This window comes from Trichomycterus rosablanca, chromosome 14, assembly GCF_030014385.1.
Source record: "Trichomycterus rosablanca isolate fTriRos1 chromosome 14, fTriRos1.hap1, whole genome shotgun sequence".
NCBI classification, from domain to species: Eukaryota; Metazoa; Chordata; class Actinopteri; order Siluriformes; family Trichomycteridae; genus Trichomycterus; species Trichomycterus rosablanca.
In genome coordinates, this window is record NC_086001.1 from 22,328,731 (window position 1) to 22,344,584 (window position 15,854).

At 31.4% G+C, this 15,854-nt stretch overlaps 2 non-coding genes and 1 pseudogene across 2 annotated transcripts; 2 read left to right on the forward strand and 1 right to left on the reverse strand.

The window, feature by feature from the left end:
* Nucleotides 1-8,412: 8,412 nt before the first annotated feature.
* LOC134327213 (5S ribosomal RNA) lies at nt 8,413-8,521 on the reverse strand (annotated as a pseudogene).
* A 3,904-nt stretch (nt 8,522-12,425) lies between these two features.
* trnaq-cug (transfer RNA glutamine (anticodon CUG)) lies at nt 12,426-12,497 on the forward strand. The gene has a single exon. It is a non-coding gene; the product is annotated as a tRNA-Gln (tRNA).
* Nucleotides 12,498-12,822: 325 nt separating this feature from the next.
* trnaq-uug (transfer RNA glutamine (anticodon UUG)) lies at nt 12,823-12,894 on the forward strand. The gene has a single exon. It is a non-coding gene; the product is annotated as a tRNA-Gln (tRNA).
* The last annotated feature ends 2,960 nt before the right edge of the window (nt 12,895-15,854 follow it).

The window sequence follows — 15,854 nt, forward strand, 5'->3', positions numbered from 1 at the left end:
CTAACCTAAACCATTTTAAGCTTTTAGTTACTTACTTTTAATTATTATTTTTTGTTTGTTTCAATACAGCACGAAACTGGCAAAAAGAATCCCAAACAAAACCCAAACAAATACTGTATACTGGAATCACATCTACAAACAAATTCCATTTATTTACTTTATTTATTTAGTTTCAGAAAAATCCTCTCTTGTACAGAGATGTGCCTGTGTTTGTTTCTGCTTTTTAAACATACACACCATGAACCAATCAGATTTAACATCATTAAACAAGTTTATTCCTTAATTATTTGTCCTTATACTAGAGGAGCGACTCGGTTCTTTTAGTTCATTTCAAAGAGTCGTTCAATAGAATCGGTTCGTTCGGGAACGACTCATCCCTCATCACAGTAACTGTAATGTCATTACAAATTTGTAACTGTAACGAGTTACATTACTTCGTTACAGATAAAAAGTAATCACGTGACTGTACCGCGTTCCCCCCAACACTGTAGCTGAGAGATACACGGCTAATGGAGATGTTTTACTGCTAAGCTGCTGTTCAACTCCAGTCCAGTTGGTGACGCTGGTGCGTCTTAAGTTGTTCTGCCAACCGCCATTAAACATCATAAGAAGAACAAGAAGCTGCTGTGTTTGTACTGTAGAGCCTCATCTGTAAGTAAAATATGTATTTAATTATAACCCTTATATTTCATTATAACCACATTCTAATTAATAATAAAACTAGAGTTCATAATAAAACATCACTGTGAGGATTTGAGGAGCTTTAACCCCAGTTTTATTAAAATAAACAAACTATTAGCTGCTCCGCTAACTGTTAGCATCACACATGATTCAGTACTGATGAACCGATTCATTGAGCCGATGAATCAGTCGATTGTAACGATTCAGAGTTTATTCATTATTAAATCTAACATTTTGATATAAACGCGTCACATTTTCAGCTTTGTTTACAGTTTTTAATGTTTTATAGAAACAGCGAGTTCTTGTAGCTTTGTTTACAGGTTGTTTTACAGGTTTATAGTAAAAGTTAAAAGTATTAGTACAGCACTGTTATTGGGAGTGGATGAGAAACTAGATGTAAAGAACATCAGACTTCATCATTTCACTTTGGACCACAAAACCACTTCCACCAAACTCAAAGGGTTGTTTCCCAGACAGGGATTAAGGCTTATAGTCCAGGACTACATTTAGCTTTAAATAGAGAATCTCCATTCAAAATGCTGTGTAGTCTAGGACTAGGCTTAATCCCTGTCTGTGAAACCAACCAAAAAAGTTCTATTAGAAGTCTTTTCTGTCTGATGCTGCTCAGTCCCACAATAGTTTCAACATTTTCACTCTGTTTACAGCCTCACAGCATTAAAAATAAACAGTTAAAACAGTCTGAAAGAATTTTCCTGGATTTCTCTTTAATAAGGAATGAAGTACATTTGTCTATCTGTCTGTCTGCCTGTCAGATCTTTTAATAATGCAGTCAGCAGAAGAGGGAGACGTCACCCCCATAGATCTACAAAATGAAGGATTCCAAGAGAAACTAATAAAAAAGGAGGAGGAAGAAGATGGAAGTTACTTCTGTAAGTAAATGTGGAGCAATTTGCAATGTTAGTACAGTACAGTGTGGTTAGTATAGTAGAAATAATAAGAGAATGTGGATAGTGGGATTAGAACCTGTACTGTACCGTACTGTCCTGTGTAGAAGTGCTGATACACTCCAGTCTGGATTAAATCTAAGTAGTATTAATTTGTGACTAAACCCACAACCTTCAGTTTCCTCCAGTTGTTGAGTTTCTTCTTCACATATTGATGAATTTCAGGTGAAGGATCTTTAATCCCTGTGGAACACGTCACCTCTGAGGAACATCTCACCCCAGAGGACCAACAGTGTGGAGGTTTCCAGATGAAGCCTGTGAAGAAGGAAGAACCTGAAGATAAAGATGAACTCAGTAAGATATTTTTTATCTTGAGTAAAATAAGATTTGGATTGAATAGAATCAGAGGAACCTGGGATGAAGCATCATACAGTGAAAGCTTGTATTGTGCTCATGCAGATCAGTGTGAGCAGGAAATGATGAATGCAGGATGAATCACGTTACAGGACTTTAGCATCAGATCTCAGTTTAACAATTACTAACAGTATTTATTATTTATAATGTTATAAATGTATTTGATTATTTATAATGTTATAAATGTATTTGATGATTTATAATGTTATAAATGTATTTGATTATTTATAATGTTATAAATGTATTTGATTATTTATAATGTTATAAATGTATTTATTATTTATAATGTTATAAATGTATTTATTATTTAAAATGTTATAAATGTTTTTTTTATTATTTATAACGTTATAAATGTATTTATTATTTATAATGTTTTAAATGTATTTATTATTCATAATGTTTGAAATGTATTTGATTATTTATAATGTTTTAAATGTATTTGATTATTTATAATGTTATAAATGTATTTGATTATTTATAATGTTATAAATGTATTTATTATTTATAATGTTATAAATGTATTTGATTATTTATAATGTTATAAATGTATTTGATTATTTATAATGTTATAAATGTATTTATTATTTATAATGTTATAAATGTATTTGATTATTTATAATGTTATAAATGTATTTGATTATTTATAATGTTATAAATGTATTTGATTATTTATAATGTTATAAATGTATTTATTATTTATAATGTTATAAATGTATTTATTATTTATAATGTTATAAATGTATTTGATTATTTATAATGTTATAAATGTATTTGATTATTTATTATGTTATGAATGTGTTTGATTATTTATAATGTTATAAATGTATTTGATTATTTATAATGTTATAAATGTTTTTTATTATTTATAATGTTATAAATGTATTTATTATTTATAATGTTATAAATGTATTTATTATTTATAATGTTATAAATGTATTTGATTATTTATAATGTTATAAATGTTTTTTATTATTTATAATGTTATAAATGTATTTATTATTTATAATGTTATAAATGTATTTATTATTTATAATGTTATAAATGTATTTGATTATTTATAATGTTATAAATGTATTTTATTATTTATAACGTTATAAATGTATTTGATTATTTATAATGTTATAAATGTGTTTGATTATTTATAATGTTATGAATGTTTTTGATTATTTATAATGTTATAAATGTATTTGATTATTTATAATGTTATTATTTGATTATTTATAATGTTATAAATGTATTTGATTATTTATAATGTTATGAATGTATTTGATTATTTATAATGTTATAAATGTATTTGATTATTTATAATGTTATAGATGTATTTGATTATTTATAATGTTATAAATGTATATGATTATTTATAATGTTATAAATGTATTTATTATTTATAATGTTATAAATGTATTTATTATTTATAATGTTATAAATGTATTTTATTATTTAAAATGTTATAAATGTATTTGATTACTTATAATGTTATAAATGTATTTTATTATTTATGATGTTATAAATGTATTTTATTATTTAAAATGTTATAAATGTATTTGATTATTTATAATGTTATAAATGTATTTGATTATTTATAATGTTATAAATGTATTTCATTATTTATAATGTTATAAATGTATTTCATTATTTATAATGTTATAAATGTATTTCATTATTTATAATGTTATAAATGTATTTGATTATTTATAATGTTATAAGTGTATTTGATTATTTATGTTATAAATGTATTTGATTATTTATAACGTTATAAATGTATTTGATTATTTATAATGTTATGAATGTATTTGATTATTTATAATGTTATGAATGTATTTGATTATTTATAATGTTATAAATGTATTTGATTATTTATAATGTTATAGATGTATTTGATTATTTATAATGTTATAAATGTATATGATTATTTATAATGTTATAAATGTATTTATTATTTATAATGTTATAAATGTATTTTATTATTTAAAATGTTATAAATGTATATGATTATTTATAATGTTATAAATGTATTTATTATTTATAATGTTATAAATGTATTTATTATTTATAATGTTATAAATGTATTTGATTATTTATAATGTTATAAATGTATTTGATTATTTATAATGTTATAAATGTATTTGATTATTTATAATGTTATAGATGTATTTGATTATTTATAATGTTATAAATGTATATGATTATTTATAATGTTATAAATGTATTTATTATTTATAATGTTATAAATGTATTTTATTATTTAAAATGTTATAAATGTATTTGATTACTTATAATGTTATAAATGTATTTTATTATTTATGATGTTATAAATGTATTTTATTATTTAAAATGTTATGAATGTATTTGATTATTTATAATGTTATAAATGTATTTGATTATTTATAATGTTATAAATGTATATGATTATTTATAATGTTATGAATGTATTTGATTATTTATAATGTTATAAATGTATATGATTATTTATAATGTTATGAATGTATTTGATTATTTATAATGTTATTATTTTATTATTTATAATGTTATAAATGTATTTGATTATTTATAATGTTATGAATGTATTTGATTATTTATAATGTTATAAATGTATTTGATTATTTATAATGTTATAGATGTATTTGATTATTTATAATGTTATAAATGTATATGATTATTTATAATGTTATAAATGTATTTATTATTTATAATGTTATAAATGTATTTATTATTTATAATGTTATAAATGTATTTTATTATTTAAAATGTTATAAATGTATTTGATTACTTATAATGTTATAAATGTATTTTATTATTTATGATGTTATAAATGTATTTTATTATTTAAAATGTTATAAATGTATTTGATTATTTATAATGTTATAAATGTATTTGATTATTTATAATGTTAAATGTATTTCATTATTCATAATGTTATAAATGTATTTGATTATTTATAATGTTATAAATGTATTTGATTATTTATAATGTTATAAGTGTATTTGATTATTTATGTTATAAATGTATTTGATTATTTATAATATTATAAATGTATTTGATTATTTATAATGTTATGAATGTATTTGATTATTTATAATGTTATAAATATATTTGATTATTTATAATGTTATAAATGTATTTTATTATTTATAATGTTATAAATGTATTTGATTATTTATAATGTTATAAATGTATTTATTATTTATAATTTTATAAATGTATTTTATTATTTATAATGTTATAAATGTATTTATTATTTATAATGTTATAAATGTATTTTATTATTTATAATGTTATAAATGTATTTGATTATTTATAATGTTATAAATATATTTGATTATTTATAATGTTATAAATGTATTTGATTATTTATAATGTTATAAATGTATTTGATTATTTATAATGTTATAAATGTATTTGATTATTTATAATGTTATAAATGTATTTGATTATTTATAATGTTATAAATGTATTTGATTATTTATAATGTTATAAATGTATTTGATTATTTATAATGTTATAAATGTATTTGATTATTTATAATGTTATAAATGTATTTATTATTTATAATGTTATAAATGTATATCATTATTTATAATGTTTCAAATGTATTTATTATTTATAATGTTATAAATGTATTTGATTATTTATAATGTTATAAATGTATTTGATTATTTATAATGTTATAAATGTATATGAATATTTATAATGTTATAAATGTATTTATTATTTATGTTATAAATGTATTTGATTATTTATAATGTTATAAATGTATTTATTATTTATAATTTCATGAATGTATTTTATTATTTATAATGTTATAAATGTATTTATTATTTATAATGTTATAAAGGTATTTTATTATTTATAATGTTATAAATGTATTTATTATTTATAATGTTTTAAATGTATTTGATTATTTATAATGTTATAAATGTATTTGATTATTTATAATGTTATAAATGTATTTGATTATTTATAATGTTATAAATGTATTTCATTATTTTCTGCTTCAGAACTGAACAAGGATTTTTGCTGTCAAACGTCCTCTGGTACTGTCAGCATTAACACGTCTCTCAGTCCCACACAGGAAGAAGGAAACGTCTGCTCACAGTGCGGGAAGAGCTTCAGGTACCAGTGTGAGCTCAAAATACACCAGCGCATTCACAGTGGAGAGAAACCATATCAGTGCTCACAGTGTGGGAAGAGTTTTTTTACACAGTCTAGTCTCAAAATCCACCAGCGCATTCACACTGGAGAGAAACCGTATCAGTGCTCACAGTGTGGAAAGAGCTTTAATATACAGATTCATCTCAAAACACACCAGCGCATTCATACTGGAGAGAAACCGTATCAGTGCTCACAGTGTGGAAAGAGTTTTAATCGACAGGGTAATCTCAAAACACACCAGCACATTCACACTGGAGAGAAACCGTATCAGTGCTCACAGTGTGGTAAGAGTTTTAGCAGTCAGGAATCTCTCAAAAAACACCAGCGCATTCACACTGGAGAGAAACCGTATCAGTGCTCACAGTGTGGAAAGAGCTTTAATATACAGAGTAATCTAAAAAAACACCAGCGCATTCACACGGGAGAGAAACCGTATCAGTGCTCACAGTGTGAGAAGAGTTTTAATCGACAGGATACTCTCAAAACACACCAGCGCATTCACACTGGAGAAAAACATTATCTGCATCCGGAATCAGATACTAACAGAGTCGGTACTAGATTTTAATCAACAGAGTTTGTGCTGTTAATACAGTTCATGTGGTAAATGTTTACTGTTTGTTTAAGAGTCGTTTGGTAACTGATGATGATTCATTGTAGCGGTTCGGTAAGTGAAGCGATTCGTGCATGAGAATGTAATAGAGCTTCGTGAAGTTCATTTCATTCCTGTGGATGCATTGTGGGTATGTGTATTTGTTAATAGACGTTTTAATTGATGTTTATTAAGAGTATTAGTTGATTTTGTGTTACATGCTTGAATCGGGTTAGCTCATGATGCATTAAGTTAAATGAATTTGCACATGTTGGCTTATTAGTATTGAAATGCATAACTTGGAATAATATGCATATGGACTTTAAACTTAAATATCATTTGATTTTCATGTCTTGATGTGCTGAAGTTTATAAACGTGTTGTTTTTACTTCTTGTAGTTTTACACTACTTCCAGTTTGCCAATAAACAGAGTTGAACTAAACATCTTCTACAGTGTGGTGATTGGTGGAGGAGTTATCTATCTGCCAGTTTATGCAGGACATATAAAGGTGGCAGAATAGAGTTAATACACCAGCGCATTCACACTGGAGAGAAACCGTATCAGTGCTCTGTGTGGATCTCTGAGTTTAAATCAACATTGTCATCTCAAATTACACCAGCGCATTCACACTGGAAAGAAATTGTATCTGGACTCTGTAAACACTAACACACAGGAATCAGACTCAGATGATCAGATTGTAAAAGGTTTAAGAAAGAAAGAACAGAGTTAGAGAAGCATGTTGGAGAACTAAACATGACATTAGAGGAACTGCTTGGAAGAACGTCTAAAGGACTACAGTCTGCTGTTCAACTCCAGCTGCTGCTGTTCAACTCCAAACATGCCATTATTGCAATTTGCCAAACTTAATGACCCTTCTGTAAATGGTTTAATGTGCACACTGCTGCTACTGGCTTGTTTTTCTTTTCTACAATGTAAGTTCATACCTTCAGGTTCATGTTATTTGAGGTCTGTGTTTTGTTCATTTATATGAATCCTGTGTACTTTGGTCAGTGGAAGTAGTTTTATAGCTTTATAAAAACATTGTACTTACTAACTATTTCCATTCTTGCAGGAGTGTGGGTTTACCTTCCACTTTAACAGTGAGGCGTGTCCAGCCCTGCTACACAAACTCATTTTTGTCCCTGTTAAAAACTTTAGCTTAGTTAAAGCAAATAAAGACACATTTAAAATGTTCATCTTTTATTACAGGTTTAAAGTTGCATAGTTGACCCATGGTAAAAAAGAACCTCACAGTTGGGTTTTTGTAACAGCTCAGCACAGTGGTCAAACTGCACAATTAATTGCATTGCATTTTGCCTTTTCTTTCCTGCATGCCAAAAACAGTCACCATTGCAGGTTTACAAAAACACTTGGGACAGAAGAGCCATAAACACTTTCTAATGTTTATATATTATATGAATGAAATAATAATAAAGTCACAAATCTGTACCAAGTAACAAGCTGTAATTTATTTCTAGCACCACTAGATGGCGACGATGTCTGTGCAACATGGTAAACTTCACTTTAAAAGTCAGTTAAATGTGTTTTACTGTAGTAAGAATGAAAGTATGAGCTGATCTTTGTCTCATTGTGTAGCTTTGATGAAGAAAAAGCCGCTGGGTCAGTGTGTAACAGGAGGTTTGGAGTGGAGGTGGGTGTGTGTGGATAAAAGCTTCCAGCACCTGGTATTCCCAGTCAGTCTCCCTTCCAAGTACTAACCAGACCCAACCCTGCTTAACTTCCGAGATCAGGTGTTCTCAGGGTGGTGTGGCCGTAAGCAAGAGACGCTGTATACAAGCAGCTTCTTATAGATGTCTGTCATTCAGCCTTTCACTCCGCTGTGTGTCGTCTTTTACTTTTCAAATAAAAGATCCTGAAACAGATAGAAGATGGTGGGATAATTAAATGTAAATATGAGTATTTCTTTTAACAAAGGAGTTTAGCTACCACTAATTTGGTCTATAGATAAACACAAAGAACAAAGACTCATGATGATAGAACAATGCAACACTGTTCAGTCCACAGCCCTCCATTCACACCTTCTCATGTACATTCTGGTTGAGGACGGTTCATTATTTGCTAAGTGAAAATCATCTAAAGACTAGAATTTTGGAGTGTAGATCTAGACGTGTTAAAGTAAGAGGCTATTCATTTATGAAAACTTTGCAAACACCATAAAGACCAGGGTAAAATTCTTCCACTTGAAAGTAAAAGTTGTTCTGTGTTTATTAAAGTAGATTAAACTTGAATAAAGAACAAAAACAGATTCAGATATGAGGTTGGTACATTAGACCACTAGTTCATGTACATTAGTACATTAGTTCATGTTTATCAGTGTTTTGTTGTGTGTTTTATGAAGTCAAGCAAAGCTATAAAAAGTAGGTTTTAACCTTGTGACCTGTTTTAACTTACAATAGACTCACAATTGACTTAGTTAGGTAAAAAAGGAGGCACTGAATTACATTAATATAAACCTAAGTTTGCTTTTCTGTTCCTATTCAATAATAAATGTTCAGTTAAACCTGACTAGTCTTTCTTTTTATTGGTATTATTTATCGTTAGCTAACTGGCTAACCGTAAATTGGACTTTTAGTTTGGTCATAATGGCGCCACAACAGAATGACTGTGGATGAGGTTACCATAGTAACCCTCTGTGTGTTGAGTTTTCTCAGGGTAATTTACTTAACTGAACTATTGGGACTGTGTGCTTACAGTGATTCAGTAACATTATTTCAGTTAAATCTCATTATGAGAAGCGGATTTTAATCATTTTAACGTTTTTCTTTAGCTTAGTTTAGCTCAGTTCGTTTTACTGAATCGGTTCTTTTAAATCATCATATAATGTTATAAATGTATTTGATTATTTATAATGTTATAAATGTATATGATTATTTATAATGTTATAAATGTATATGATTATTTATAATGTTATAAATGTATATGATTATTTATAATGTTATAAATGTATTTAATATTTATAATGTTATAAATGTATTTGATTATTTATAATGTTATAAATGTATTTGATTATTTTCTGCTTCAGAACTGAACAAGGATTTCTGCTGCTCCTCGTGTCCACGTTCCTCTACAACCCAAAATCAGCTCCACAATCACATCAAGAGCTGCAACCATGATAAATATGAGACTCTGGTGAAGATTAAGACTGAACATGAGGATCTGACGCCCACCAGAAGCTCCAGTAATCAGCAAACGTCCTCTGGTACTGTCAGCATTAACACCTCTCTCAGTCCCACACAGGAAGAAGGAAACGTCTGCTCACAGTGTGGGAAGAGCTTCAGTACCCGGGGTGCTCTCAAGATACACCAGCGCATTCACACAGGAGAGAAACCGTATCAGTGCTCATTGTGTGGGAAGAGCTTCAGGTTTCCGAGTGATCTGAAAAGACACCAGCACATTCACACTAAAGAAAAACCGTATTCCTGCTTACAATGTGGGAAGGGTTTTATTACACAGAGTAAGCTCAAAATACACCAGCGCATTCACACTGGAGACCAACCGTATCAGTGCTCACAATGTGGGAAGAGTTTTAATAGACAGAGTGATCTCAAAATACACCAGCGCATTCACAGTGGAGAGAAACCATATCAGTGCTCACAGTGTGGAAAGAGTTTTAATAGACAGAGTGAGCTCAAAATACACCAGCGCATTCAGAGTGGAGAGAAACCGTATCAGTGCTCACAGTGTGGGAAGAGTTTTAATGGACAGAGTCATCTGAAAAGACACCAGCGCGTTCACACTGGAGAGAAACCGTATCAGTGCTCACAGTGTGGGAAGAGTTTTATTACACAAAGTAATCTCAAAACACACCAGCGCGTTCACACTGGAGAGAAACCGTATCAGTGCTCACAGTGTGGGAAGGGTTTTAATCAACAGAGTAATCTCAAAATACACCAGCGCATTCACACTGGAGTGAAACTGTATCGGTGCTCACAGTGTGGAAAGAGTTTTATTACACAGAGTAATCTCAAAACACACCAGCGCATTCACACTGGAGAGGAACCATACCAGTGGTCACAGTGTGGAAAGAGTTTTAATTAGGGATGCATCAATACCATTTTTTCCCAACCGAGTACAAGTACATGTATTCTTGTACTTGCCGATACGATACCTATTTAGAATGATGCAATCTGGAGCATTATGGAATAGTGTAGTTTTTAGTGTAAAATAGTGCAGTGGAAAAGTTTATTTGTTCCTTTGAGTACACGCACTGAACAGAAACCAACGGTCTCACAAATACAGTTTTTTAAAAACAAAAACGCACGTGAGAAGTGACGAGAAGTTTAATGATACCACGTCCAAAAATGCACGTCAACAAATAGCGCGTGATCAGTGTTTGTGCGCTGATGTGATGAAATCAAGGAGGAAAAATAAATGAATCTGAGTGGATTTGCCAACACGAATAGCATGGATTGTTCTGTAGCGAGTTGGAGGTTAATAAATATTTTTGCAATGTTGGTGTTTTGTTATGTTCTGTTACAGTATTCACACATATAAGAACCCACAAAACCTTTTAGATGTGTATTAATAAAGTCCGTTTCAGCTGCTTGAATGGAGTTAGTGTAGAATTATGTACAAAGATCTAAAGAAAGTACAGATGAACTGGCCGGTTAGCTCAGTTGGTTAGAGCGTGGTGCTAATAACGCCAAGGTTATGGGTTCGATCCTTAAACAAACAAACTAGTGAACCTTCTCTAACTAGCAGGTCCTATTGACCTGGGCTTCAAACGTTGTCTCTGACAAGTGTGAGATCTTTTTAATGCCCCTTTCATTCAAATCAGAAACATGCCATTATTTCAATTAGCCAAACTTAATGACCCTTCTGTAAATGGTTTAATGTGCACACTGCTGCTACTGGCTTGTTTTTCTTTTCTACAATGTAAGTTCATACCTTCAGGTTCATGTTATTTGAGATCTCTACATAGATTTCTTCCTCATGTACAGAAAGACGCAGTTTAGTTTGAGAAGCTCACAGCGGGAGAGCGAGTGAGTCTGCGCGTTCAAATGAATCAAATGAGTCGATTCTTTAATCCGGTTCTTTAAGTCAAACAACAAGAATAGACTCGAAAGAGTCGATTCACTAAGTTGATAGTATTGAGCAATGAGTCGTTAGATGCTGAGGGAGTCGATTCTTTTTGATGAAGTCAACTTTTTATATGTTATACAAACTACTTAAAAGAGTCGGTTCACTATCTTTAGCTGTCATTTAAAAATGAATCGCGGGTCAATACAGAGACAAACCATCTCATCTAATATAAAATAGAATCAAACAATGTATAACTCTGTGTGTGTGTGTGTATGCTTATGAATATTAACAGAATAGATACGTATGTTAGACACGTATAGATACATGAAGTGATGTAGACACACATAACTCCTCAGCAATAATAATGATACACTATGTGGCAAAAATTATTTGGACACCTTACCATGAGCTTGTTGGATCTCATTTCAAAAACTAACAGTATTAAAATCAGGTGACTTCTGTGTGATCATTAGTGACTTGTGATCTCCTGAACAGGTGCACAAACATCAAATCATCTGCTTCAGAGCAACATGGAGGGACGGGCCAACTGCGTCCTGAACTTAATGCAATTTTCCAACAGTGAACAGTCTAAAGTTGAGTAATTATTATTATTATTATTATTTTTTTTTTGCAGTGTCAGGGTTCCATGGTGTAATGGTTAGCACTCTGGACTCTGAATCCAGTGATCCGAGTTCAAATCTCGGTGGGACCTTACTGCTTTTATTTGGGGCCGGTGTGAGGTCCAAGATTGAGAAACCTTAGCAGTTTCAGGATGGTAGCATTCAGCGCATGTGCAGTACAACAGAGCATCACAATTGCTTGTGCTAATTTAGAGTCACCTTAAATCACATGTTCATTTCCATCCATTCATCCAGCTTGAATATCATAATAGCACTAGTAGTGTTATAGTGTTCCACATGTGACTGCTCCATCCCAAAATATAATCGCAAATCATTGTTTACAGCGCCATCTAACAGCCAACTTGCTCTTAAATGACTAATTATTAACTTTTGGGCTTAAGTAAAATGTCATTGTGTGATTCCATGGTGTAATGGTTAGCACTCTGGACTTTGAATCCAGTGATCCGACTTCAAATCTCGGTGGAACCTGGTTTTATTTAGGTAAAAACACTGTTATCAATGCTGAGTAGAGAATAGTGTTCCACATATGACTGCTCTATGCTGAATTGTAACACCAAAAGGCAAATCATTGTTTACAGCGCCATCTACCTAAGGTTTTAGAAACGTTAGCAGTTTCAGTATGGTAGCGTTCAGCGCATGCGCAAGTACAACAGAGCGCTTGTGGGGTGTAGACCACAATTACTTGTGCTAGTTGTGTCGACCAAGCAGATCACCATTCAGGAAGGTATATCAGGGCCAAAATACGAGCCAGTTTGTTCAGTAAAACTTTATAAGCCAACAGCAGCGAATAAACTTAAGTCACCTTAGATTAACTTCCATCTATCCATCCAGCTTAAATACCATAAACACTACGTACAAAACATGTGGAGCTATTCTTACTACAGTAAAACACACTGAACTGACTTTTAAAGTGAAGTTTACAGAGTTTAGAGAGATCCCATCTAGTGGTGCTAGATAAATTACAGCTTGTTGCTTGGGTACAGATTTGTAACACTGTTATTAAATTGTTGTTGTGTGTGTTGTTATTTTTAACTGTTCATGTTTTTAAATGTAAAACCATAAACAGCACCGTCTATAAATAAATTAATCTTGTGCTTCCAACTGAGATTTTTGTTTACGTGAACAATGTCTGAAATTTGACGAGCTTGATTAGTTTGTAATATGTGTTAAGATGATGAATGAACCTAAACACTTGCTTTTTAATTTTAAGTTTTTATTTATTTATTTTAGTTTTAATACAACGTGACACCAGCAAGATAAAGAAAGCAAAAATAAAGTGTCCCAAGTGTTTTTGTAATGTGTTGTAGACCTGCAATGGCGACTGTTTTTGGTATATAGGAAAGAAAAGGCCGAATGCAGGTGAAAATGTGTTATTTGGCAACCAGCACTGTAAATATTGGACAGAACACATGATGGGTTATTTTAACTTGTTGGGTTGTGCAGTTTAACCATTGTGCTGGATTAAATACATGTAAGAAAATACAGCATTAAAGCATAATCTCATTAAAATAGGCTACAATTTAACACTATAATACAATACAGTGACAGTAAGTCTGTGTCTGTTTCTGTTACTTATTCTGAATTGTGTTTGTTTGTAAACTGTGAATTAGTTCTTAATCTGGTCGTGATGTTAGTGAATTAAACCTACAGCGCTCTGATGATCTGATCGATGAGCTGTCTGTTCTGACCTGCTGCTTAAGCCCGGTTAGCTCAGTCGGTAGAGCATGAGACTCTTAATCTCAGGGTCGTGGGTTCAAGCCCCACGTTGGGTGAGTATTTTCATTTAACATCTACAGAAACCAAAAGGTCTTTCTTGCACTTTGTACAGCCGGTCTCCGGTGACTTATCAGGTGGATATTTGTGCTTGTAGGACTGTTGTTTACTGGATGTTTTTCAGTTACTTATTTCCACTATTCTGTGGAGCTACACATTGTTGTTGTGTCTCATATCTGTTTGATCAACAGGCAGGTTGTGAGCGGTGGTCTGTAAGAGGCTCTTTAGCCTTGCTAAGATACCAGACCAGCATCTTAATTTTTGTCATCTCTCCCTCTGCCGCCGTCGTCGCCTTCCGTTGGGTGTGGTCTCAAGTTCGTCTCGGCTGTAGGAGAGGAGACTTAATAAGTGAATTCAGTTTAAATATTAATTTAAAAAACTTACCCATGATGATTTACCAGGTCGTTTGTTACAGTTTCCTTTCCAGTCGTACCTCCACAAAAACCAAAACACTCAATCTGTAAAAGAAAGACACGTGCATGAATGTGATGAGGTTCTAAGATCTCTGAATATAATCCTGATCATCCCTAATGAACCCAAATGTAATTCATACTGCACATTCACTGCACTATACTGCACAACCAACATACTGACACTCACAGTTACCCTTATACTGCACCTCTATCTGTTACTGCACAACAGTCAGTATACATACTGTAACCAAACGTATTCACATACTTTACACCACACACACACAGATTTTCTAATGTTGTGCTCACGAATAAAAGTCAAGAAGTTTTAAGTTAAAAAAAAGATCATTTAGCGGGTTTTCTCTGCTCTTAAACATAGTAGAGGGCCACTTAAGAACACACCAAGGTTTAAGTACATACAGTGTATCACAAAAGTGAGTACACCCCTCACATTTCTGCAAATATTTCATTATATCTTTTCATGGGACAACACTATAGACATGAAACTTGGATATAACTTAGAGTAGTCAGTGTACAGCTTGTATAGCAGTGTAGATTTACTGTCTTCTGAAAATAACTTAACACACAGCCATTAATGTCTAAATAGCTGCAACATAAGTGAGTACACCCCACAGTGAACATGTCCAAATTGTGCCCAAAGTGTCAATATTTTGTGTGACAATCATTATTATCCAGCACTGCCTTAACCCTCCTGGGCATGGAATTCACCAGAGCTGCACAGGTTGCTACTGGAATCCTCTTCCACTCCTCCATGATGACATCACGGAGCTGGTGGATGTTAGACACCTTGAACTCCTCCACCTTCCACTTGAGGATGCGCCACAGGTGCTCAATTGGGTTTAGTCCATCACCTTTACCTTCAGCTTCCTCAGCAAGGCAGTTGTCATCTTGGAGGTTGTGTTTGGGGTCGTTATCCTGTTGGAAAACTGCCATGAGGCCCAGTTTTCGAAGGGAGGGGATCATGCTCTGTTTCAGAATGTCACAGTACATGTTGGAATTCATGTTTCCCTCAATTAACTGCAGCTCCCCAGTGCCAGCAACACTCATGCAGCCCAAGACCATGATGCTACCACCACCATGCTTGACTGTAGGCAAGATACAGTTGTCTTGGTACTTCTCACCAGGGCGCCGCCACACATGCTGGACATCATCTGAGCCAAACAAGTTTATCTTGGTCTCGTCAGACCACAGGGCATTCCAGTAATCCATGTTCTTGGACTGCTT